We start from the raw sequence: 23,713 nt of genomic DNA, 5'->3' as shown, positions 1-23,713 counted from the left end.
AACAGCCACAGTGGGGAATAAGCTAAATAATGGATGGCTGAGTGACACCTAAACAGGTCTTAAATCTCTATTTAATAATAGGGGCAGAAATCACGTTTTTTAAAACAAACTGAAAAGCAGATGGAGAACATTTCAGTCACTTTAGAACACTCTGCTTTTGTTCTAATTGTCACCACTCCAATAAAAGAACTTGACATTGCGATCATAGCTTGAAAGCCTGTTTAAATGTACATGTTTCATGAAATTCAAGAGCTACCCTCTATAATATTTCTGTGCAAAGCCCAAATATACCCATGGCAAGCATGGTACCCATCTAAATATATATCATCTTCCCTTCTTCAAATATATATATACTTTAATCATCTGCTGGAATGGTCTGTGATCCATTAACTGTGATCCATTAAAATATATATATATATTTGACTCAGGGTTCTTTTTCCCCAATGACTGAGACTCGACTCACAACTCCTAACCCACCCCTCCCTTTTTCCTGGGGAACAAAACTTGTTTCTAATAGGGACTCTGGCTTGGGGCTTGGGACCAAAGACTGAGACTTGAGACTCAGACGCAAAGGCTTGCCAACATCCCTGGCATAAAAGACACTAAATCTGGCAATTTATTTCTTTTAGATCACCATACTATTAACTATAACCCTTTCATTTCATTGTGTTTCGCATTTCCTGCGATATATCAAATCCTGACGAGTTTCTAAATCTGATGTTTACAGGCTGCAGCCCTTGTTCATATCTACCTAGATGGGCATGTGTTGGTGACTCATGGTGGTGTTGAGCTAGGTCAAGGTATTCATACCAAAATTATACAGGTAATAAGCTGGCATCTCTATGCACATTACATACCAAATAATTTTTTCAGTCTCGTGGAAGCAGTGGATAATATATTCATTGATTTTATAAGGCTGTATGTTTATTTAGTTTTTAAAAGCCAATAGAAACTGGCTAACTATAACTTAGTTTTATGGGGGGGGGGGAATCCAGACAGACCTTGAAATCATGGGCTTTCCCCTCTTCTGGTGTGGTTGCAATACCTGGAATATTTGAAGAAGAGAAGATTATAGTGACTGGGCCTAATTTACTGCAAACTGGACATACTTTCTTGCAAATTTGGCCCCGTCTCTTTGACCCCAGAGCTATGGCCTCCTTCACTCTTTCTAGCACCTCTGAGTAATCCCACCCAGGAGCTCCTGATCATGGACCTCAGCCTGACTCAGTGGGCAGCGCACTGTTGGGGGGGTCTCACAAGGCAGGTCCTAGGGACCAGTCAGGAATGGCTGAAAGACAGCAATAGGCTGGGATTGAGAGCAGTCCACCTAGCTCTGCATCATTCCTTTTGATTCTGCAAGCATCCGTTAGTGAGAAATGAGAGCACTGTGACCAAGACATTTATCAGTAAACAGAGAAGTTCAGAATCCATCTCACTCCACAGAGAGTTCATTTCTCTATTCCTATGGCAGGAGAGGGACACTCAGTCAATAGTAACTCAACACATCAAAAAAGATCTCAAGAGAGAAGCAGGCCTTCTCAACAGAAAGATGCATGATCCATGGAAATAGAGGCTAGATCCATTAGTATTCAGACTAGATCAAATAGTATAGGCCTGCCTAGCCTGGGTGGCAAAGGGAAATAACTCATATTGCTGCAGTCCTCTTTTCTTACCGATCAGACCAGTTCTTCATTATAAGTATTTATTTATTTATTTATTTATTTATTTATTTATTATTGTATTTATACCCCGCCTATCTAGTCATTTCGACCACTCTAGGTGGCTTACAACATAAAACATAACAAGTTCAAGAAAAATTTATAACAATTAATTAATTACATGATTCTGCAATGGGAAAAATACAACATAAATCAAATAAAGAGGGGGGAAAAGGAAAGAGGACCGGAATTAACTGGAAGGGAAGGCCTGCCTATACGATGTTCCACTCTGTTTGTTGAACAAACACTGTAATTCAATACAAATCACTGCACATTATGTTTCTAACAGGTTGCCAGTCGTGAATTAAGGATCCCAACATCTTATATTTATATCAGTGAAACGAGTACAGTGACTGTGCCTGATACAAGACCTACGGCAGCCTCTATTGGTACTGATATCAATGGAATGGCAGTTAAGGTTGCACATATCTCCCCCTTCTTTCTTGTTAAGTGATCCATGAAGTTATCATTTTATGTCTTTCTGGGACAATGACTGAAGACTACATTATATTTAATTAGATTGGTTCTACCTTGGGACAAAGTTGTTGACAACTATAAAGGTATTGAATGGAAATGGGAAGAGTAAGGAAGTGGAAGATGAAGAATGCATTGGAAAAATTTCCATTTTCTGGCTTTTTAAAATTACACAACTGTTGTAAATTACAAAACTCTAGGAAATATTTTGAAATAATTTTCACTGTGTTCAGAATGCGCTCTGTGATGGTACTTAATTGGGAACCCCTTACCAAACTGGAAGGAAATGGGCTGCCCTTGCAAAATAAATATAATAAGTTTTTACTTTTCATTCACTAAATAATTTTCAAAGGCAAAACACAGATTAGATAGGTGTCATTAAAACAAATAAAGCAGCCTGTTCTGACTGCCAGCTGGTGTCAACAGGATCACTAAAAGGCTCAAAATTTGGGTATCCTGACCTGCTGTACTGGAATAGCTTATTTACCAGTTGGCAGATCTGGTTGGGAAGTATTTTCCTCCCTTTCTTTGCGTGGCCAAAGAAACAATCATAGGATTCTGATGTTACACCTATGGGTATTGCTTACACAGTGTAAGTCTGCATGATTATGTCTTCTCATCCTTTTTGTGGTGAAATAGACTTGCATCTAATAGTCACAGTTGATCATCTACAGGTGCATGCCATTTTTTTCCTGCATATGTTGGAAATGCATCGTGTCTGGTCGTTTGCACTACCAAAGTATCCTCATCCTTCCCAGGTGTGTTCTTTTGCCCACCATATTACATGGGTCCAGTGCAGTTTGCATTGTATACCATTGGATCAATGAAACCAAGGCCCACAGAATCCCATGTAACTAAAATTGCTTCAGTTGCTGTGATAGTGATGTAGTGAAGCTGGTACTAGGAAGGCCAGTTGCTACTATTGCCCTAATACCTGTTCTAAGCATGATGAGAGGCCCTGGACATGCCCCTTGCTTAAAGCAAAATAATTTCCTCAATGTCTTTGGCAATGCTAATTGTTTTATGGTTTTTCATTCTTAGAATGCCTATGAGACTCTTATGAAAAGACTTAAGCCTGTCATGAACAAAAATCCTGAAGGAACATGGAAAGACTGGGTAATCCTTTCGTGTCTGCTGCAAAAATACACAGTTATTACCCTAATAGACTATAGTAGCCTTCTTGCCTTTCCTGAAACCAAAACTGCAACCATCACTTTAGATTGGTCTCAAGGCACACAGTGAAGTGAATTCCACTGAAATCAGCAAGAACTGCAGATTGTGCGTAGAATGCTTTTCACTATTGCGACTTATTTGTGGCTTTTTTTAAATAAACTGAAAATGTAATCTTATTACAATTGTGTCAAGAAAACAGTATTACAATTATGACAAAAATGCTGCATTCTAAGGCCGTAGAAATTACTTGGAAGTATGATACAACATGTTTACATTTCCTTTACAGATTAGAGAAGCATTTCGTCAAAGTATTAGTCTTTCAGCTACTGGCTACTTCAGGTACATTCAATTGTACAGCATATGCTTACTTTTTTTTCTGGAAAATGTGAACCATTTGAACAGAAATTTCCATTATTGCCTTTTCCACAATGTCTGTGATATTGCAGCTAAGAGTGCCTAAAGCTTGTGCATCTGGCAGCAAAAAACAGTGGTAGTCAAAGGAGGATCCTTTTCTCTGTAGTCTATACACTTCATACCTTTCACAACTGGCATTCTCTTCCTCCCTTCTCCATATTTCCTGTTTCTTCTTGTCTTGTGATAAACACCTGAAGTGAAATACACTGTAAACCCAAAGGAAATCCAGTTGTATCAAAATATGTGGTTGGTCTCACAGCTAAAAAAAAAAAAAGTGAACAGAGGCTCTCACCGAAATCTAGGAGGACAGAAAACAGCCACCAGATTGTATAAAATTTGAAGGGAATGTATTCTCTCAGCAATTATGCTGCAGAACGTCTAACTTTAATTTTCCCCCTCCTTCATGTATTACAATTTAGTTAAACAGAAGATCTTGCTAGGAAGAATTATGGGGATGGGACTTAAAACATACTTTGAGGGTATTCCATGGCAGCTGCTTCAGGAAAACTTAAGAAAAGAAACAATTTGGATAGAATAATCACCTGTGGTTTAGAACTTGTCTATAAGAATGAGGCCAGAATCCTGCTGTCACCGCTCCACACATGCAAGGCTGGTGATGTCATCAACCATCGCCTTCTGTCTTCCATTAGAAGTTTCTTATTCCCCTCTCTCAAGTTCCAAAGCTTTCAAAGGATCCCTTTCAACTTGAGGAAGCCTTTGGGAGTCTTGGGATGGTGGAGGAGCCTTTAATATCTGATAGTCACCACCACCAAAAATGCACCAGCAGCATTCCCACCAGAGTGATCCAAATGCAACTTGTTATCTCTATAAATCGGATCAATAAATGGCCTTATCCTGTGCCAGTTCTGACGGACAAGAATTGAGAACCTGTGTATGTAGTCATATATCAAAGAGGTACATCATCCTTCTTGGTCTTCCATTAAAGCACTGCTTCCACATATCGTTTAGCATAAAATAACCTCACAAATAATTGCAGCCACAATGCCTTTTGTGATTTATCTGGAGTTGAATTTAAACAGTGACTAAAGGAAAATGTTTCATTGAAGGCTCTCACTGCTGCTACAAATATATATATAAAAATAAATGTGCTTGAATTAAAATATCTATACAAGCAAGACTTAATGATGAATACTTATTTAATATTCATTTATGGTACCATATGGTCAGAATTTTAACATAATTTGCACTTTTTTTCCATCAGAGGCTATAAAACAAACATGGATTGGGAAAAGGGAGAAGGCCGGCCATATGAATATTCTGTTTTTGGAGCTCCTTGTTCAGAGGTTGAAATAGACTGTTTAACAGGAGACCATAAGGTAAACATATCCCTGTCCTGTGGCTCTTAAGTGTTGAGACTCCATTTGGTAATTCAAATGTGAACTTAAAAGTACTGAAAGACTGCTTCCATCCTACCAATTAAGTCTTGTGTTCCATTTCTTGCAATCTCCACTTATATGAGATCTCCCTTCTTTTAAAAAGAAAGTCCTTCTTTTTAAAGGATCTTCTGCAGCAGGGCAGAATGTGTGATTCTCCAAATGTTAGTAGATGGCAGCTCACATAACCCTTCTCCATTGGCTGTGGCGGCTAGGGGCTGATGGGACTTGCAGTCCAACATCATCTAACAGGCCACACATTCCATACAGTTCTAGAGTAAGTCACTGTATAGTATAATAAAAAAGAAACCAACTACTGCACTAATATCTTGGGAGATAGAATAGATACAGGGACAATTTTTCCTGTGATCCCATCCTAGAGTGCAGGACACATAATAATGGGCTGAAGCTACAGGAAGCCAGATTTAGGCTGAATATCAGAGGAGGGGGAAACTCTTAACTGTTAGAGTAGTACGACAATGGAACCAATTACTTTGGGAGGTGGTGAGCGCTCCAGCGCTGGAGGCATTCAGGAGAAAATTGGACAACCCTCTGTCAGATCTGCTTTGACTTCGATTCCTGCCTTGAGCAGGGGTTTGGACTCAATGGCTACCCCAGCTCAATGATTCTCTGATTCTTGCCCCCACCTAGCCAGCTTGAAATTAATTCCAAAGGACAGCAATAATGTGGCAACTGATCTTGTTCAATATTTGTCCCTATATTTCTTTCTAATGTCCTCCTAGGGTTGTCTAGCTAGAAAATGACTTCTGGGCCTCTTCCAACTCAATTATTCCATGATTCTATGAACCAGATACTTATTGCAGATGTATCCTTCTTTATTGCCACATATTTTTTAAATATATGGATGAACGAGACTTCAGTTTTTACCTATATCAGTATAATTTTATGCAATGTTTATTTTTTATTCTGTTTATCCAGCTATAGATATAGGACAGGTATGTATCAGCCATTTGTAACTGCCCGATAGTTTGCTCTGAAGTATTGCTGATATTTTTCGATCTTAGACCTGCAGTATATTTACTATGGATATATAAGGTTATACATAAGCATGAAATGGAAACATGTGTTAACCATATGTGTAGTTAATTTTGATTAGTTCAGGTCCTTGCTTTTTGTACATATATTGTACACACTTGAACCTGAGCACAATTCCTTCCTTCCACTTGTATCCCGCTTTTCTGATACTTGTGCTTGGTACATGGTTGTCTCATTGTGAATAGCTGGTGTGCCCCAAGATTGGGGCTAGATGGATACTAAAGTGTTCAATCTGTCCTTTTCCCCCATTACGGTCTTGATCTAGCTGAGATAGGTGGAGAGCTTAGACTCACTACTTCCAACAGAATTGTACCCCATGTGCAAAAATAATGTGACCAATGTCACATCTAGCATGGCCATTCAATCTTATTAAACTTCAGCAAAATGAAAATGTGATACTATGCAATTGTTTTTAAATGGCAAATGGGATTTACACAACAGTGTTGTGAACCATTTCTTAGAAGTGATATCTTCTTCAAGATATCTATTTTTTAATAAATAAGGATTCCATGCTCTCATTGAAATAATCTATTTTTATGAACACGTATTTCATGCTCTCAAAAACATCTAAATCAGATTAGGGTTGAATTTGCCAACACATTCCTTGGATGTTGAACATAAAACAATTTGTTTCCTCTTGGCACATTAACACTTTATTTGGAAATAATTCTGATATGTATATAATTATCCTCTCAGATTGAAGGTGCTTTTGTACAAGGCCTTGGACTTTATACAATGGAGGTATTAAAATATTCTCCTGAAGGACTTTTGAAGACCTATGGCCCAAACCAATATAAAATCCCCGCTGTCTGCGATATCCCAGAACAATTTTACGTCTCTTTGCTTTCTTCATCTCAAAATATCAATGCAATTAACTCATCCAAGGTAAATATTTTAAAAACCCTTCAGTTTTCAGTTAACAACAATCTCAATGCACTTTTACATATGCATTCTTAATTTTAGGGTGTGATCAGATGGAAAAATAAGTTGCATTTTGGACTGCTTGTGGAACAGTCTAGTGTGAGATATTTTAGAGAAATCACCTGACACAAAGGAGATCACGAACCAGACCGACTGCTCCGTGGCACGGCTACTCTTTTCTTGGTGCTAGTCTGGAGCAATTTCTGCATGGAGAGAAGGATTGCTTTAAAGGGGAATCCCTCCTAGAGAAGTCACCCTTTTCAGTTTGTTCAGATGTTACTCTTTATCACTGTCTGATTGCTCCTCAGTTTCCCAGCCCTTCCTCTCCACTGCACCAAAATCTCAGTGCTTTCTCGACATACCATCCATTTTTAAAAAGCAGCTCTAGTGTGGCTGAAAGGCTACCCTTTACATTTACATTGGGTGCACAACAGAGAACTGTGGGAGGAGAAAAGGCCACCCACATTTGACAACCTTGGTTCCATCTGCAGCTCTAAGCCTGTTCCACTGATCTGCAACTGCAAAGAGACAACAGTTGCATTGTTATTACATATGTGCCCCTGTGTTTGTGCTTATAAAATCAGTACAAGCATTTGACAATCTTTCAGTAATAAAAATGAAGGAGGAATTAAAAGCGTATATCAGGACTCTATTTATTGTTTGAGATTGGAAACCCAGGGGGATTTTCTTGATTGTACAATCCTTAGAGAGAACATTGGTTGCCAGCCTGTTCCTTGAGTGAAGCCCCCACCACAAGTGCATGTCAACTTCATTCTCCATTTTGTGTCCCCCCCGCACATACAAATTGCATTTGATACCTAAGAGACTATACATAGTTATCCTGACTAATCACCATTGATACACCAGAACTTCTTGTATCTAATCCCATTTCAAAAGTGTTTAGGTGAGTAGCCATTACTTCATTTTATGGCAATGAAGTCCACAGTTCAGCTGGGTGAAGAAATGCTTCCTTTATCTGTCCATATCTCCCACAATTCAGTTGTTTTGATTTAAAAGAGGGACAAAAGGTTCCCACAATCCATTTTCTCCTTTTCGTTCATTTCATGTCTCCCCTTAGTGCAGTCTTGTCATAGGTGAGTTCCTCCAGTCCTATCACCATTTTGATTGCCCTTTTCTAGCTATTCTTCAACTCTGCAATATCTAGTTTTTGGTGTGCTGATCTGTATTCCAAGTATGGATTTGCACATTGGCTTTTTATAAGGGTAGCATTGATTGATTGATTGATTGATTGATTGATTGATTGATTGATTGATTGATTGATTGATTGATTGATTGATTGATTGATTGATTGATTGATTGATTTAATTTATATGCTGCCCACTCTACCCAAAGGTCTCTGGGCGGTTTACAACAATTAAAATTCAATACAATAAAATATAAAATGATTAAAATACAATTAAAATACGATTAAAATACAATTAAAATTGCCATCATCAAGACCCACAGTTAATGTTATTTCAATTAAAGGCCTTCTGGAACAGGAAATATCATCAGTGTCGGTGCCAGGTGAATTTCAGTTGGGAGGGCGTTCCATAGTCTGGGGGCAGCTGCCGAAAAGGCCCTTTGTCTACAAGCCATCCCTCTTACCTCCTTGAGGGACAGCTCTTTCAAAAAGGCCCCCTGGCTAGATCTTAACAGCCAGGTAGGCTCATATGGAAGGAGGCGGTCCTTCAAGTATCCTGGGCCCAAGCCGTTTAGGGCTTTATATGTCAAAACAAGCACTTTGAATTGGGCCCAGACAGCAACTGGTAACCAATGTAAATTATACAGAATCGGCTTTATGTGCTCTCTAGCAGCCCCACCACTCACCAGCCGCGCAGCTCGATTCTGGACCAGTTGCAGTCGCCGGACCGTCTTCAAAGGCAGCCCCACGTAGAGCGCATTGCAATAATCAATACGAGATGTTACCAGTGCATGTGTAACTGTCATGAGACTCCGCTCGTCCAGGTAGGGCCGTAGCTGGTATAATTTCTGCAGCTGAAGGAAGGCACCCCTGGCCACCGAATCCACCTGAGCTTCCAAAGTTAGACTGGGGTCCAGGAGCACCCCCAGGCTGCGGACCCTGTCCCTTAGGGGGAGTGTAACCCCATTCAGGACAGGGAAATGGCCCTCCAACCTGTCCGGCGAAGCACCCACTAACAGCACTTCCGTCTTGTCTGGATTGAGTTTCAGTTTATTAACCCTCATCCAGTCCAATATCAGGTCCAGACACGAGTTCAGCACAGAAACCGTCTCACCTGGATTGGTGGAAAATGAGAGGTAGAGCTGAATGTCGTCAGCATATTGCTGACTCCTCAGCCCAAACCTCCTAATGACCTCTCCCAGCAGTTTCATGTAGATGTTAAACAAGCAGCACGCTTTAAACAGCATGGGGGACAGTATGGAGCCCTGAGGAACCCCATGACATAAATGCCATGGGGCAGAGCAACTGTCCCCCAGCACCACCCTCTGGACACGGTCAGCTAGGAAGGAGCAGAACCACCGTAAAACAGTGCCCCCAACTCCTAACCCAGCCAGCCTATCCAGAAGGACACCATGGTCGATGGTGTCGAAAGCCGCTGAGAGGTCCAGGAGTATCAACAGGGTCACACTCCCCCTGTCTCTCTCCCGGCAAAGGTCATCATATAGGGCGACCAAGGGAGTCTCTGTACCAAAACCCGGCCTGAAACCTGATTGAAATGGATCCAGAAAATCCGTTTCATCCAGCAGTATATAACATTGGCTATTCTATTTTATGTTTATTCCTTTTCTGTCATAGCCAACGTAACATTTAGGGTTTTTTAGCAGACACACAATGGTTTGGTTGAAATTTTCATCAACCTATCTATGACAAAGAACTGGCTGGATAACTCAGTAGTTTAGATATCTGGCTGTGGAGCCAGATGTTTGGAGTTTGATTCCCCGCCATGCCTCTTGTAAGTACAGCCAGCCTATGTGGCCTTGGACAAGCTGCACAGTCCTAGGACACTCCCCAGAAGGGAATGGTAAACCACCTCTGAGTATTTTCTCCCTGGAAAACCCTGAAAAGGGTCTCCATAAGTCAGATTTGATTTGACAGCATATTATTATTATTATTCTCTATAACAATCCCAAGACCTCTTTTTAGTCAGTTGCTGCCAGCTAAGATCCCATCAAGGTGTATGGACAGTTGGCTCTCTTTTTTTGCCCCAATATGTATCACTTCACACTTGTTTACATGGAATTTCACGATTTCTATGCCTATACCCCCAGTTTGCTGAGATCCTTTTGGAGCTCTTCATAATCTGCTTTTGTTTTATCACATTACATGGCATAGTGTTGTGAGCAAAAGTGTCCACCACATTACCAAACCCTAACTCCAGGCCTTGCATGTCAAGATTCATTAGACCTCAATTTTGACAGATACACATTACCCATTTTCTTGTAAGAATATATGCTGATGTATCTCCACTGCTTCTCCAGTTAAGACAATACACAGGAGATCTTATTGCAGGGGTTGGCATAGTGTGGACCTCCAGATGTTGTTGGAGTACAAGCACAACTCCCATCTTTCCTTATCATTGTCTATTCTGGCTAGGAATACAGTAAGAGTATTTGCAGCCTAACAATATTTGGAGGGCTGTGTTTTACCCACCCCACCGTAGATTCATTTTTGCAGCCACTAAAACAGGACCTTCTGTGTTTCTCCCTTTGCTTGATTATTGCTGCATGAAAGCCAATCAACATTCTACATAGCAATGCTAAAAACAAGGCAGCCCATAGGGGGGAAATGTAACTTTTAAACTGGAGTTCAGTTCGGCACCAAATCTGGCACAGCGGCCGCAGATAGTTTGTTCTTGCTCTGTGCCGAATTTGGGGAAATTTTCTCACGTTTTAAACTGTGGATAGAGAGGCACAATATCCTTTTGGAGGTATTTAGAAGAACTGAATATATTTTTATGCTTCAGTCATTTTTATTCAGCTATATTGTAATCGTATCTCTATATCAAACAGAATATAAAAGGTGTATTATGTATTTACCCCGTCAAATAAACTGGTGTAAAAACACATCTGCAGGGAGGCCAAATTCAAAATGACCTGCATGCCAATCTTGAGGGGGGAGGGGTGTCAATGTACTAAAAATAGTTCTGGGATCTCTCCTTGCATGTCTGTGGAATGGAAGTGTTTCAACAGCTGATGCCCTTTGTGACTGATGGGGTAGAAAGAACAGCAAAACCAGGTGTGGCCTTACTGGGGGTACAGTGAACCACGTGTGCCACCATTGCCCTAATTGTGGACCAGACCACCACTGTCAGAATATTATGCTACCCAATCCTTTTCTTTGAAAAAAAATTGTTTGTACTCTACATACTGGGACGTGGTGGCGCTGCGGGCTAAACCGCAGAAGCCTGTGCTGCAGGGTCAGAAGACCAGCAGTCGTAAGATTGAATCCACGCGATGGAGTGAGCTCCCGTCACTTTGTCTCAGCTCCCGCCAACCTAGCGGTTCGAAAGCATGCAAATGCGAGTAGATAAATAGGGACCACCTTGGTGGGAAGGTAACCGCGTTCCGTGTCTAAGTCGCACTGGCCATGTGACCACGGAAGATTGTCTTCGGACGAAATGCTGGCTCTATGGCTTGGAGACGGGGATGAGCACCGCCCCCTAGAGTCGAACACGACTGGACAAAAATTGTCAAGGGGAACCTTTACCTTTACCTTCATATAGGTCTCATATATAGAAAGCATCATTATGTTCTTACCCCATTTCATTTATCTCAAGTCCATGCAAATCAAATTAAGGGCCTTTAATTAAGAGGACTAGATCTATGTGTCACTTTTAATCCTTTCTGAGTCCACAATCATGCCTCTTGTCTCATGTGTAGATCTGACTCAGGTCTGCAATGATTGCAAATTCAGGAAGGATTAAAGCAACATGTACATATGAGTGAGGTAGATTTTTGTCTTCTGTGACATTCCCTGAGATTACAGTTTATAGAAGGGTGACAGTAGGTTCCCTAGTTATTCCTTTATAATTTATGAGAAAAGCTTGTTTTATAGTAATCTTTGAGTTCCTACATACACACAACATTGCAACTACTTACAATCATCACCCTTTCTTATTATTACGTATTTCACATGCATATGTGTTTATGGTCATCTGCAGGCAATTGGTGAGCCAGCTTTGTTCCTGGGATGCTCTGTGTTTTTTGCTATAAAGGATGCTGTTGCTGCAGCACGTAAAGAAAGAGGATTACCCAGGATATTTATTCTGGATAGTCCAGCAACTCCTGAGCACGTCCGATTGGCCTGTACTGATCAGTTTACTGAGATGGTATGAGAGTTGTTTGATTTTCTCCACTTGCTTGGAATATATATACAGTGGTGCCTCGCATAGCGAGGTTAATCCGTTCCGGATTAACTTTCGCTATAGCGAAACATCGCTGAACGGGACAGGGAAAGCCACTGGAACGCATTAAACATCGTTTTAATGCGTTCCAAAAGGCTCCTTTACTCACCGTTCAGCGAAGTTTCCTATGGCCGGCAGCCATTTTCGCGCCCCCGTTAAGCGAGGGGAGGGCGCGAAAACGCTGCGCGTGGCCATTTTGGGGCTTCCGATGGCCATTTTGTCCGCCGAACAGCTGATCGTCGGAGCTTCGTTTTGCGAAGATCGGTAAGCGAAACGCTTACCAATCTTCGCAAAGCGAATTTCGCCCTATCTAAAGCTCGTTGAGCGATCGCATTAGCGATCCCAAAAAAGGGATCGCTATGCGATTTCGTCGTTGTACGGTGCACTCGTTAAGCGAGGCACCACTGTATTTGTAAGACATTTTGCACAAGTAAACAAATACTTAGGATAGAGCGAAAACAACTACACTGTAAGACAGGATACCATACTGTTATTATACGGTTATTAAGTTTGAAAATTAATTTGTTAGAGATCAGTTGTTAGGGGTTTGGGGATGAATAGATGGTGGTGGCAATTGTTAGCCTTCAGTGGTAAAAATTTGTTGAATCATTTATCATTAATTGATTAAATGGTTCTCTTTGGAAAAAAGAGTATGATTCACAGACAGCAGTGTGTTGGCTGCCACCATTGATCTCTAATGGCACATTTCTTATTGACTCTTTCCAAAGTTTCAGAGTTGCCTTCCTGAAGCTGACACTTTTTTCTAGGTAAACTAAAAACCATCAAGTCAGGAAAGGGTGTATTTTCTAAAGCTTAGGATCGGATCTTACAAAATGTTCAGTTATGTGTTGCTACTGATTTCTGTTGTTCATCTTTCTCTTTCTCTTCCACATACTTGTACCAAGTAGCCATATTCTTTAGCTCTACAGTCATGCAGTCTCACTTGCACAGATATTGAACTGAGAACTGTATTTTTAAAAATAAAAATGGAACATTATTTTATTCTGCTCTAATACCTAACGGTTGTTATATTATCTGGTTCTACGTACACTGAATATATGGGATTGTTCTAGCAACTAGTAAGAGGCGTGAAAATAAATGGCGCTGTGGGCTAAACTGCAGAAGCCTGTGCTGCAGGGTCAGAAGATCCGGCAGTCGTAAGATCGAATCCACGCAACGGAATGAGCACCCGTCGCTTGTCCCAGCTCCCGCCAACCTAGCGGTTCGAAAGCATGCAAATGCGACTAGATAAATAGGGACCACCTCGGTGGGAAGGTAAACAGCGTTCCGTGTCTAAATCACACTGGCCACGTGACCACAGAAAGATTGTCTTCGGACAAAACGCTGGCTCTATGGCTTGAAGAGCGGGATGAGCGCCGCCCCCTAGAGTCGGACACGACTGGACAAAAATTGTCAAGGGGAACCTTTACCTTTACTTTTTATCTTAAACAAACAAGTCATCAGTAACATTTAATAAAGATGTCTATGCTTTTTGCATTGAATAAACCACATGATGATGAAATGAATAGAACTTTGCTTCTGATCTGGTCCACCCCATTAAACAGATTGGTTAATTATGTGGATTTCTTATGTTATCCTGCTTCTACAAGTAGTGTGACTTGTTGCTGTTTTATAAAGCTTGTAAAAGGAAGCATCTAAAACTCCCAGCACACTTCTGAAATAAAATATGACCTGATGCCGAAACTATATCAACTGGATATGCCTGACGTTCTCCATAGTGTACTGTGAACAATGTACTTTTAAAGTCTTGTTTAGAAGTATCCCTTATTTCTAGATTAGTAAACTACAGTATCATTAAATCAGGCTCGACTGTTAACAGAAGGGAGAGTCCTGGTTTACAGAAACCATGATTGCCACATCAAAACTTGTGTGGAATGGGAGGAGGAGGAGAGTGGTGAGGAAGGAGTATTGCTCGTTCCCAGCTTCATAGAATTTCATTTATCGATATGAGAACATTGGATGTGAATCAATGCATTTTGCAAGGGTGCCTCTGAAGTGAAATGCACTAACTGTTAATTTTATTCACTCTTCTAGACTTCAAAGAATAAGCCTGACTTTGAAAATCTCTGTGCCGTGACAAGCTAACAATTGCTGCTACTCATGCAGCTATTTTTTAAAGAAAGATATAGAGAAATCAGCAGAGAAAACCAGGACAAATCAGGACCAGTCCGCATCAGAAGGCTTTCCAGCAGTTCCAAGTCCAGCAACAGAACCGATGATTGCATCATCAACAGGCCAAGAATTCACAGTGCATTTGCAGAAACGTTGCTCTACTGTTGTTATTTATTAAATGAACTTACACTTATTTTAAAAAAAGTTGTACTTCAAAGAGTTTTGTATTAGAGTTCAGTCCTGTAATTTAATCCATTCTCTTAACCACCGATGAACCATGTTCTATTTAAACACTGTATTGTCAGTATGCTAGATGTCTGAAATTTATTCTGTCAATTCAATATATAAACGTTCGTTTCCTCATAAAATAATCACTCCAATAAAATGTATTCAGCAGTCTCAACCGGATCTGATTTGATGGGGGCAGAAGCACTGGGAACAAGAGATAGGCCATATCTTATTTCTAGAAGCCCCGAAGGTAGGTAACACCCTGAAACGACGAGGGTGAAAGTTCTATGGGATTTAATAAACCCTAACCACAAAGGTAATATTTCAGGTATAGCTCCTGGAGTCCAAATGATGCAGAACTAGAGCTATGCCCATCTCAAAATACATTGCTTGATAGTTTCTCTGGCTTTCAAGAAGCCAACGTGTACCAAAGCTAGGGGTGGGTAAACCCACAAGTTATCCATTCCTCCTCCATGGCGCTCACCTCGCCTCAAGGGTAGATATCTATCCAAATCAAGGGAGATACTTCAACAAGATTAAAACTGAACTTAAGCCAGAAACTAATTATTTGGAAGCAAGTATCTGGATTGTTGTTTTTTTGTGAGTTTTATCACTCAGGTATGAGTTCTTCTTCCTTTAGTAGTCCCAGCTGTCCATGAATGCCTCATTCATGTTCAAAATTCTGTTTAAGACCGAAATTCTGAGCATATATGTGTGGAGTAAGCCCAAAGTAAGCCTTACTACAAAGTAAAAATAAGCTGAAATCCTGTTCTTAACTTTCTTTTCTGCTCCTTCTTGGTAAACAGTCCACCACTGCTGCAATTTTCGGGGGTGCAGCTGTGTGATGGCTTGGTGCATGCAAGCTTGCGCACATATATCCCAAGAATCCCAGCAGCAGCATGTTGTTTTTCAGGAAGGAACAGATGGAAAATGACACTTGGGGATATGCTGCAAACAGGATTTCAGCCGTAGAGCAAACTATTTCTTATCAACCCTCTTCTACCAGAGGATAGGCATCACTGGGGCGATTCTGACTATGGTCGCAAGAGCTCTCAAATTATAATGTTGTCTTTCATCTGGCATTAGTTGGTAAGGTTTTTCAGTCAAAAAGGTCTTCTGCTTTCTTTTGCACTTCTTGAAGGATCAGCTGAAACAATCTGCACCCCTTGTTTTTTATTACACGACCAAATTATCTTAGTTTACTGCGCTTTGTGGTTCTTATTCTTGGTCTTTATTCACTCACTTAAGCTGAATGTGGATTGCTTTTGTGGATTGAGAAGGTCACCTTCTCAATCCACAAAATTCTTATCAGATAAATTTACACTTCAAATCCTTTTTTTGCAGTATTCAGTGTTAACATCCATGATTCCAACCCATATAGTAGATCCAAGTATATTAGCACGATACAAGGCGTATTCTGAAAGCCATTTTCTTGTATACTATATTTTTCTTCCTAAAGAAGGTGTTCCAGTTTTTCTCTGTTCTGTTTTATTGCCTGGCTAAAATGTCACTATATTCCAGTGTACTGTACATTCTTCAATGTGCTCTACTTTGGATCTTTAACTGAATTTCTTAGGTTGTTTGCTCTTTACTGATTGCCATAAGCTTTAATATTCATTTATAGTTCATACCAACGTTCTCTCTAAGCTGCACCAGTGTGCAGCTGCCCAGAGCTGTACGTATTGGTGCTGCACACCTACAGTTAGGGTTGCCACTCATTTGGTTCTGGTTGTGGCTGGAACTTTGCACATGTGGGCTGGGGTTTTCACTTAGTGCTGGTGGAAAATAAGCGGGAATATTGGTCCATGCTCATTGCTTACTTCACTGACTTTATCAAATCAACTCTGCAGACCTTCTAGACTCACAGCTGATAAAACTGTACCATTTGCCTATCTGATGCTGATGACCTTCCCATTGTTAATATTGCAATTTGAATCAACACATCCATCTCTAAATATATTTTGCAAGTACATATTGGAAATAAAAACACTAAACTGCTATCACATGCAGTTAAAAAGAGGGCAGTAAAAAGAACAATTGTTTCATTGAAAACGAAAGAAGGAATAACAGTAAATTCACAGCAACAAATACTTTCTACATTCATGGAGTATTATAAAGATTTATATAAATCATTAGTAACATCGGACATAAATACTAAAAACTTTATACAAACATTACCAATAAGCCAAATTTTAGAGGAACATAAAGACTATTTAAATAGCCCAATAACAAAAATTGAGATAAATTCAGTTATCAAAAAACTTAAGAAAGGAAAAGCACCAGGCTGTGATGGATTCACAGCTGATTTCTATAAAGTATGGGAAGAAGATGTCATAGAACATCTTCTAAAGCTATTTAATTCAATTTTGGGAGGTGACAAAATACCAGAGTCATGGCATACGGCCAGAATAATAACTATATTGAAACCAGAAAAAGATCCAATGTTTCCTTCATCTTACAGACCTATAACACTGCGAAATCAAGATCAAAATTTTTTTCAACAATATTGGCACAAAGATTAAGTAGCTTTGTAACCAAATATGTTCATACAGATCAATATGGGTTTATGCCAGGAAGACAAATGTGTGATGCTATCCGGAGAGTATTGAATATTATATACACAGCTAATAAAGAAAAAAAAGAAGATGGCAATACTCTCACTGGATGCCCTTAAGGCCTTTGACTGGGTGGAATGGAAATTCATGTTTGATCTGTTGGAAAAAATGAATATGGGTAAAAATTTTATTAAAGTTTTAAAGGAATTATACATAGGAGCAGGTGCTACAGTACTTATTAACGGATTAGAATCTGAAAAATTTACATTATTTAGGGGAACTAGACAAGGCGATCCCTTGTCTCCAATCTTATTTGCATTAATAATAGAACCTCTTGCAACAAAAATAAGAGAAAGTGAAAACATTAGAGGACTGTCCACAAAAAATAGACAACACAAAATAAACTTATATGCAGATGATATGCTCCTTTTTTTGGATGACCCATTACAAAGAATAGAACATTTAAAAGAAATATTAGAGAAGTATAGTCAATATACAGTTTTAAAATTAACTTCCAAAAATCTAAATTATTATGTTTAAATATCCCTATTAGGGAACAAAATGAAATTAGAAAAGCATCTCATTTAGAGTTATGTTATTCAAGTTTTAAATATTTAGGAATATGGGTAACAAAAAATCTTAATCAATTAATCTACAGAAATTATAAAAATCTATTTAAATTTGCAAAAGAAAAAATGACAAAGTGGGTCAATTTGAACTTATCAATGCTGGGGAGAATTGCTTTGATTAAATCTTATATATTACCAAAATTTCAATTTCTATTCCAAAATATCCCATTACAGCCAGATACAAAAAAAGTAAAACTATGGCAAGGAAAGTTAGAAAATTTTATTGCAGGAAAGGGAAAGAAGATAAGATTTATAAATAGCATCAAATATAGACAGGGTCAAAAGGGGGGATTAGGGATACCACAGCTCCAAAAATATTATGAAGCCTTGCAAATAAACCAAATTATTAAACTTATACAAATTGACGAGACTTGTAAAAATTCAGATTGGGTTAAAATGGAAAGTGAAATGAAAATGGACATAGTAAACAAGTATATTTATACTACAAAAAAATTGGAAAAGGAGAACAAATACAGAACTCATTCATTTCTGAAACATTAAGGATATGGAGAAAACATAGTAAAACATTGGCCCCCCCAGTATCCCCTTTATGTGCCCTCATGGATTACCCAGATTTTAAGTCTAAAGAAAAATATGCACAATTTAAGGAATGGAAGCAAATTGGAATATACAGAATTAATGACTTGTTCGAGTCAGGGAAACCACTTACTATCAGGCAAATAGAAGAGAAAACAAAGCAAATAAAAAGCAATTGGCTCCAAATAAAACAAATAAGAAGTTTCGCTACTCACTTACAACAAAAAACTAGCCTTCTAAGAACATTAACTGAATTCGAACAATATTGTATACAAAAAGATAAAAATAAAAAGAGAGGAGTGACCTCACTAATATATAAAAGCATTATTGAAAAAGAATATGGAAAAGGTGGAGGATCTAAAACAGTCTGGGATACAAATTTAAATATTAATATACCTGAAGAAATTTGGACAGGAATCTGGAAAAAATATCCATATAAATCTATTTCAGCAAGTACAAAAGAAATGGTTCTAAAGGTTGTGCATCGATGGCATCTATGACCTACAAAACTACACAGAATTAATAAAGATATATCTGATAAATGTTGGAGGAACTGCGGACAAAAGGGAACTCTGGAACATATGTGGATTTCTTGCCCCAAAATAGAAACTTTTTGGCTGGAGGTAATTAAATGGATAGAAACACGGACTAATCAAAAAATAGAGATTAATGAAACATTATTGTTATTTTCATTATTCACAGGGGGAAATGAGAAACTACAATATAAAGAATTAATTGCAAATCTCATAGGCACTGCAAGATCCGAAATAGCTAAAACTTGGAAAAAAGCCCAAGATCTCTCACTGCAAGCATTCACAAGTAAAATATGGCATACATTGCTGATGGAAAAAATGACAAATAAAGTTAGAGTACATAGAGGAGAAATAAGCCATTGTAAATTCACGGAAAATTGGAAGCCATTATTAAAATATGCCGATAAAATAGAGACGTGGTTTGAAAAGAAACTTAGATTGTTGGTCAATTTTTCTTTAAAAGGTGATGGGGAAAGGTATATATGTGAATTGGAGAAATGTGGGGAATAGTTTTGTATTTAATATTTGTAAAATGGTCGATTGTCTTTTCATTCTTTGGAAATAAATACATAAAAAAATAAGAGAAAAAATAAATTTATAATAGAGTCCAATTGCTGTTATTTAAAAAATATCTTTAGTATTTACTGTTTGGAATTAAAATAGGAAGACTTTTAATACAGCATAAGAGAAAATAGCTTTCTTCAAGAAAACAGGATGATAAAAAGTGATTGATTTGGGGTTAGGAACATATTATTATCATTAGCAAATGTCTGTCCACCAACCTTCACTGGCTGCTGATTCATTTCTGGGCAGAATTCAAAGTATTGGTTCTAGCCTGTTACGCCCTAAGTGGCTCGGCCCCAAGCTATCTCCAGGACTGTGTCTCCCTGTATGAGCCTGCTCAAGTGTAAAGGCCATCAAAAGAGGCTTTTCTCAGTCTGCCATCTTCGCAAGGATGTTTGGTGGGTACATGGGAGACGGCTTTCTCTAGACTTTGGAACTCCCCCTCACAGAAGGCAAGGCTGGCCCTATCTTTGCTGTCCTTGTGCAAGCAGGTAAAAGACCTTTCTCTTCAGGCAGGCTTTCCCTTAATGACTGGCTGTCTGATTCGGGTTTTAAAGGGATTGTTTACTGCTTTGAATGTGTTTTGATGTTGCTCATCATTTTCAGTACGTTATTCATTTGAGCCTTTTTGTATTTGTATACTCACTGTTAACTTTAAATACTCTCTTCTAATGGAAGAAAGTAAAAGGCAGATCGATGAAATCAAGAACAGATCCTCATTGTTTCATACAGTTTTTACGTGGGATCCTCACCAAACCACCATCAAATCATGTATCCCATATATACCCACAGACTACCCACAAAAATCATGGTTTCTTTAGCATATGGCTTTGCAGTGGTGCTAAACTTGAATTTGAAGCATGGATCCTCATGATTTCATATGATTTTTAGATGTAACCCTCCCTAAACCACTTTTTGTGGTGTAGTCTGTGAGTGCTAGATTCCATTAGCACTCACAGACTACACCACAAAAATCAAGTGTCCTTCAGAGCATGTCACTGCAGTGACACAAAAGCATAGATCCTAGGCCTTCCGCCTGGTTATGCTGTCCAGCACCAGGGTAGACTGGAGGGGCGAGGGGGAGTAGCAATTATATATAAAAACAGCTTGGAGGTTGCTAGGCGCTCCAAGGTGGCAAAGCCGTGTTTGGAGGCCCTCCACGTGTCGATTGGGGCCAGGGATGGTATTGGAATCTTGCTGGGTTACCGTGCTGCCTGTGACCCAGCCATTTCCCTACCAGAACTGGTGGACTTTGTCTCTGCAGCACTGCTGAGATCCCCAAAGCTATTGGTTTTGGGTGATTTCAACGTGCACGCGGGGGCAGAGACTTCTGGGCCACCTTTTGAGTTCTTGGAAACCATGGCTTTCTTGAATATGTCCCGACACGTCAACAGCCCCACCCATGTGAGTGGCCATGCGCTTGACCTGGTTTTCTCCACCAGTTGGAGTGAGTGTGGTCCGATGGTGGCTGACCTCGAGTCGGTCCCCTTGTCATGGTTGGATCACCACCTAATTAAATGCAGCCTCATAATGGCTCTCCCCCTCGCAGGGAGCAGCGACCTATTGTTATGGTTCACCCTCGAAGGCTACTGGATCCTGTTGGATTCCAGGATGCTATGAGAGGTGTTACAGCTGACCTGGCTGGTGCTCCTGTCAAGGCTCTGGTTGATGGCTGGTCCACTGCTGCCACCAGGGCTGTAGACACAATCACTCCTAAACGCCGTCTCCAACACAGAACTCGGCCTGCGCCCTGGTTCAACCAGGACCTACGAGCGATGAAGCAGCTTAGAAGAAGGCTAGAGCGCAAGTCGAGGAAGAACCCGATGGATTACAATTGGATCGCTGTCAGGGTCGCAACTAACCTTTACCTGGCTAAGGTAAAGGCTGTTGCTCGTGCATACTTCGCTAACTGGATAAGCGAAATGTCCAACCAGCAGGTGGAGTTATTCCGTATAGTCTGCAACGTATACGGAATTGGTCTGAGTAATGGGCCTCCCCCTAGTTTTTCACCAGAACAATTTGCAGCATTTTTTAAAATCTAAAGTGGAGGCCATCCACCAGGAACTCTCTCCTTTTTTAAATACTGTGAGTCGAGGAGAGATGTCCAGCGCTCCATCTTGCCCAATGATCCTTGATCACTTTCAACCTGTGACATCAGATATTGTGGACAAGGCGCTTGATCGCTGTCGTGCCACCTCCTCCTCCCTTGACCCTTGCCCGGCCTGGCTAATCAAAGCAGCCAGATAACAACAGAATGGGTCTTTCCTTGAGAGCAGGGTTCCTCCTGCCCTCAAGGAGACACTCATTAAGCCCACAAGAAAGAAACCAAAATTGGCAGTGGATGAAAATGGCAATTATAGGCCCGTCGCCAATGTTTCATTCATTAGTAAAGTGGTCGAGAGGGTGGTGGCTGACCAGCTTCAGGCGCTCTTGGATGAAACAGATGCCCTGGATCCATTTCAGTCAGGCTTCAGACCGTGTGATTGTACAGAAACGGCATTGGTCGCCCTGTATGATGACCTATTGAGGGAGGCTGACAAGAGTAAAATATCTCTGTTGGTCGTCCTCAACATCTTGGTGGCCTTTGATACCGTCGACCATGGTATCCTCCTGGGGAGGCTCTCCAAGTTGGGAATTGGTGGCCTGGCGCTTGCTTGGCTATGTTACTTCTTGGGGGACCGTCCCCAAAGAGTGCAGCTTGGGGAGAGTGTATCGGCCCCGTGGAACCTCAATTGTGGGGTCCCACAGGGGTCGATTATCTCCCCAATGCTATTTAACATCTATATGAGGCCACTGGGTGGGGTAATCAGGGGGTGTGGGGCATTGTGTCATCAGTATGCTGATGACACACAGCTTTACATCTCATTTCCACCAACTGCAGGTGATGCCATTCTGTCCCTCCAGCGCTGCCTGGGGGCTGTACTGCAATGGATGCAGGAGAATGGGCTGAGGCAGAAACCCGGACAAGACTGAGGTTCTGAGGGTGGGTACCCCCACTATCAAAGGTCTGGGTGACTCCCTCTCATTTGGGGGGGTGACCCTTGCTGCAAGGAGTCGGGTTCGCAGCCTGGGGATCCACCTGGACCCAGCGCTTACCATGGAGACTCAGGTCGAGTTGGTGGTCTGCATCGCCTTTTTCCACCTTTGGCGGATAGCCCGGCTGCAACCCTATCTTGATGTGAGGGTGCTCACTACCCTGGTTCATGCACTCATAATCTCGAGATTAGACCACTGTAATGATGCTCTACGTGGGGCTACCTTTGAAGTTGACGTGGAAACTCCAAGTGGTGCAGAATGCGGCAGACAGACTCCTTAGTGGAGTGAGAAAATTCCACCATATTTCTCCTATTCTAGCCGCGCTGCACCGGCTGCCCATTCGTTTCCGCGCTGACTTCAAAGTGTTGATGCTTACGTATAAAGCCCTAAATGGTTTAGGGCCTCAATACTTGGCGGAACACTTACTCCCACCTAGTTCTATCCGTGTCACTCGTGCGAGTCAGGTGGTGAGGCTGAGGGGCCTGACGCCGAGGGAGGCCCGGACGGAAAAAAACAAGAAACCAGGCCTTCTCGGCAGTGGCTCCTCGCCTCTGGAAATATCTGCCTCCGGAGATTCAAGCGGCTCCCTTGCTGGGTATTTTTAAAAATCAATTAAAAACGTGGTTGTTCAGGCAGGCTGTCCCCCCCAGTTAATTCCTGACTCTCTCCATTCCTCTCTTTATTTGATTTTTGGTATGCTTCCCATCTTTCAGAACTATTTAATTGTGTGATAATTTTTCCTCTTATATTTTTTTTTTATGTTATAAGCCACCTAAAGTGGCCGTGATGACCAGATAGGCGAGGAATACCTAGAATGAATGAATGAATGAATGAATGAATGAATGAACATATAAATAAATATAAATAAATAAATAAATAAATAAATGCACCAAGATTAATAATAGCTTGGCAATGGAAATCAAAATCTGAATTTCAGTTGGATGAATGGTATAATGAAATA

The 23,713-nt window shown here is 40.5% G+C and overlaps 1 long non-coding RNA gene across 1 annotated transcript; it reads left to right on the top strand.

Annotated features, from left to right (window-relative positions):
• Positions 1-724: 724 nt before the first annotated feature.
• On the top strand, positions 725-19,763 carry LOC140701885 (uncharacterized). Its single transcript, XR_013538351.1, has 5 exons — positions 725-823; positions 2,008-3,308; positions 3,652-3,704; positions 5,002-5,116; positions 14,593-19,763. It is a non-coding gene; the product is annotated as an uncharacterized LOC140701885 (long non-coding RNA).
• The last annotated feature ends 3,950 nt before the right edge of the window (positions 19,764-23,713 follow it).

The sequence above is a fragment of the Pogona vitticeps genome, chromosome 1, assembly GCF_051106095.1.
Source record: "Pogona vitticeps strain Pit_001003342236 chromosome 1, PviZW2.1, whole genome shotgun sequence".
NCBI classification, from domain to species: Eukaryota; Metazoa; Chordata; class Lepidosauria; order Squamata; family Agamidae; genus Pogona; species Pogona vitticeps.
Note: the sequence above shows the minus strand (reverse complement) of the source record. Positions and strands in the feature narration are given on the sequence as shown.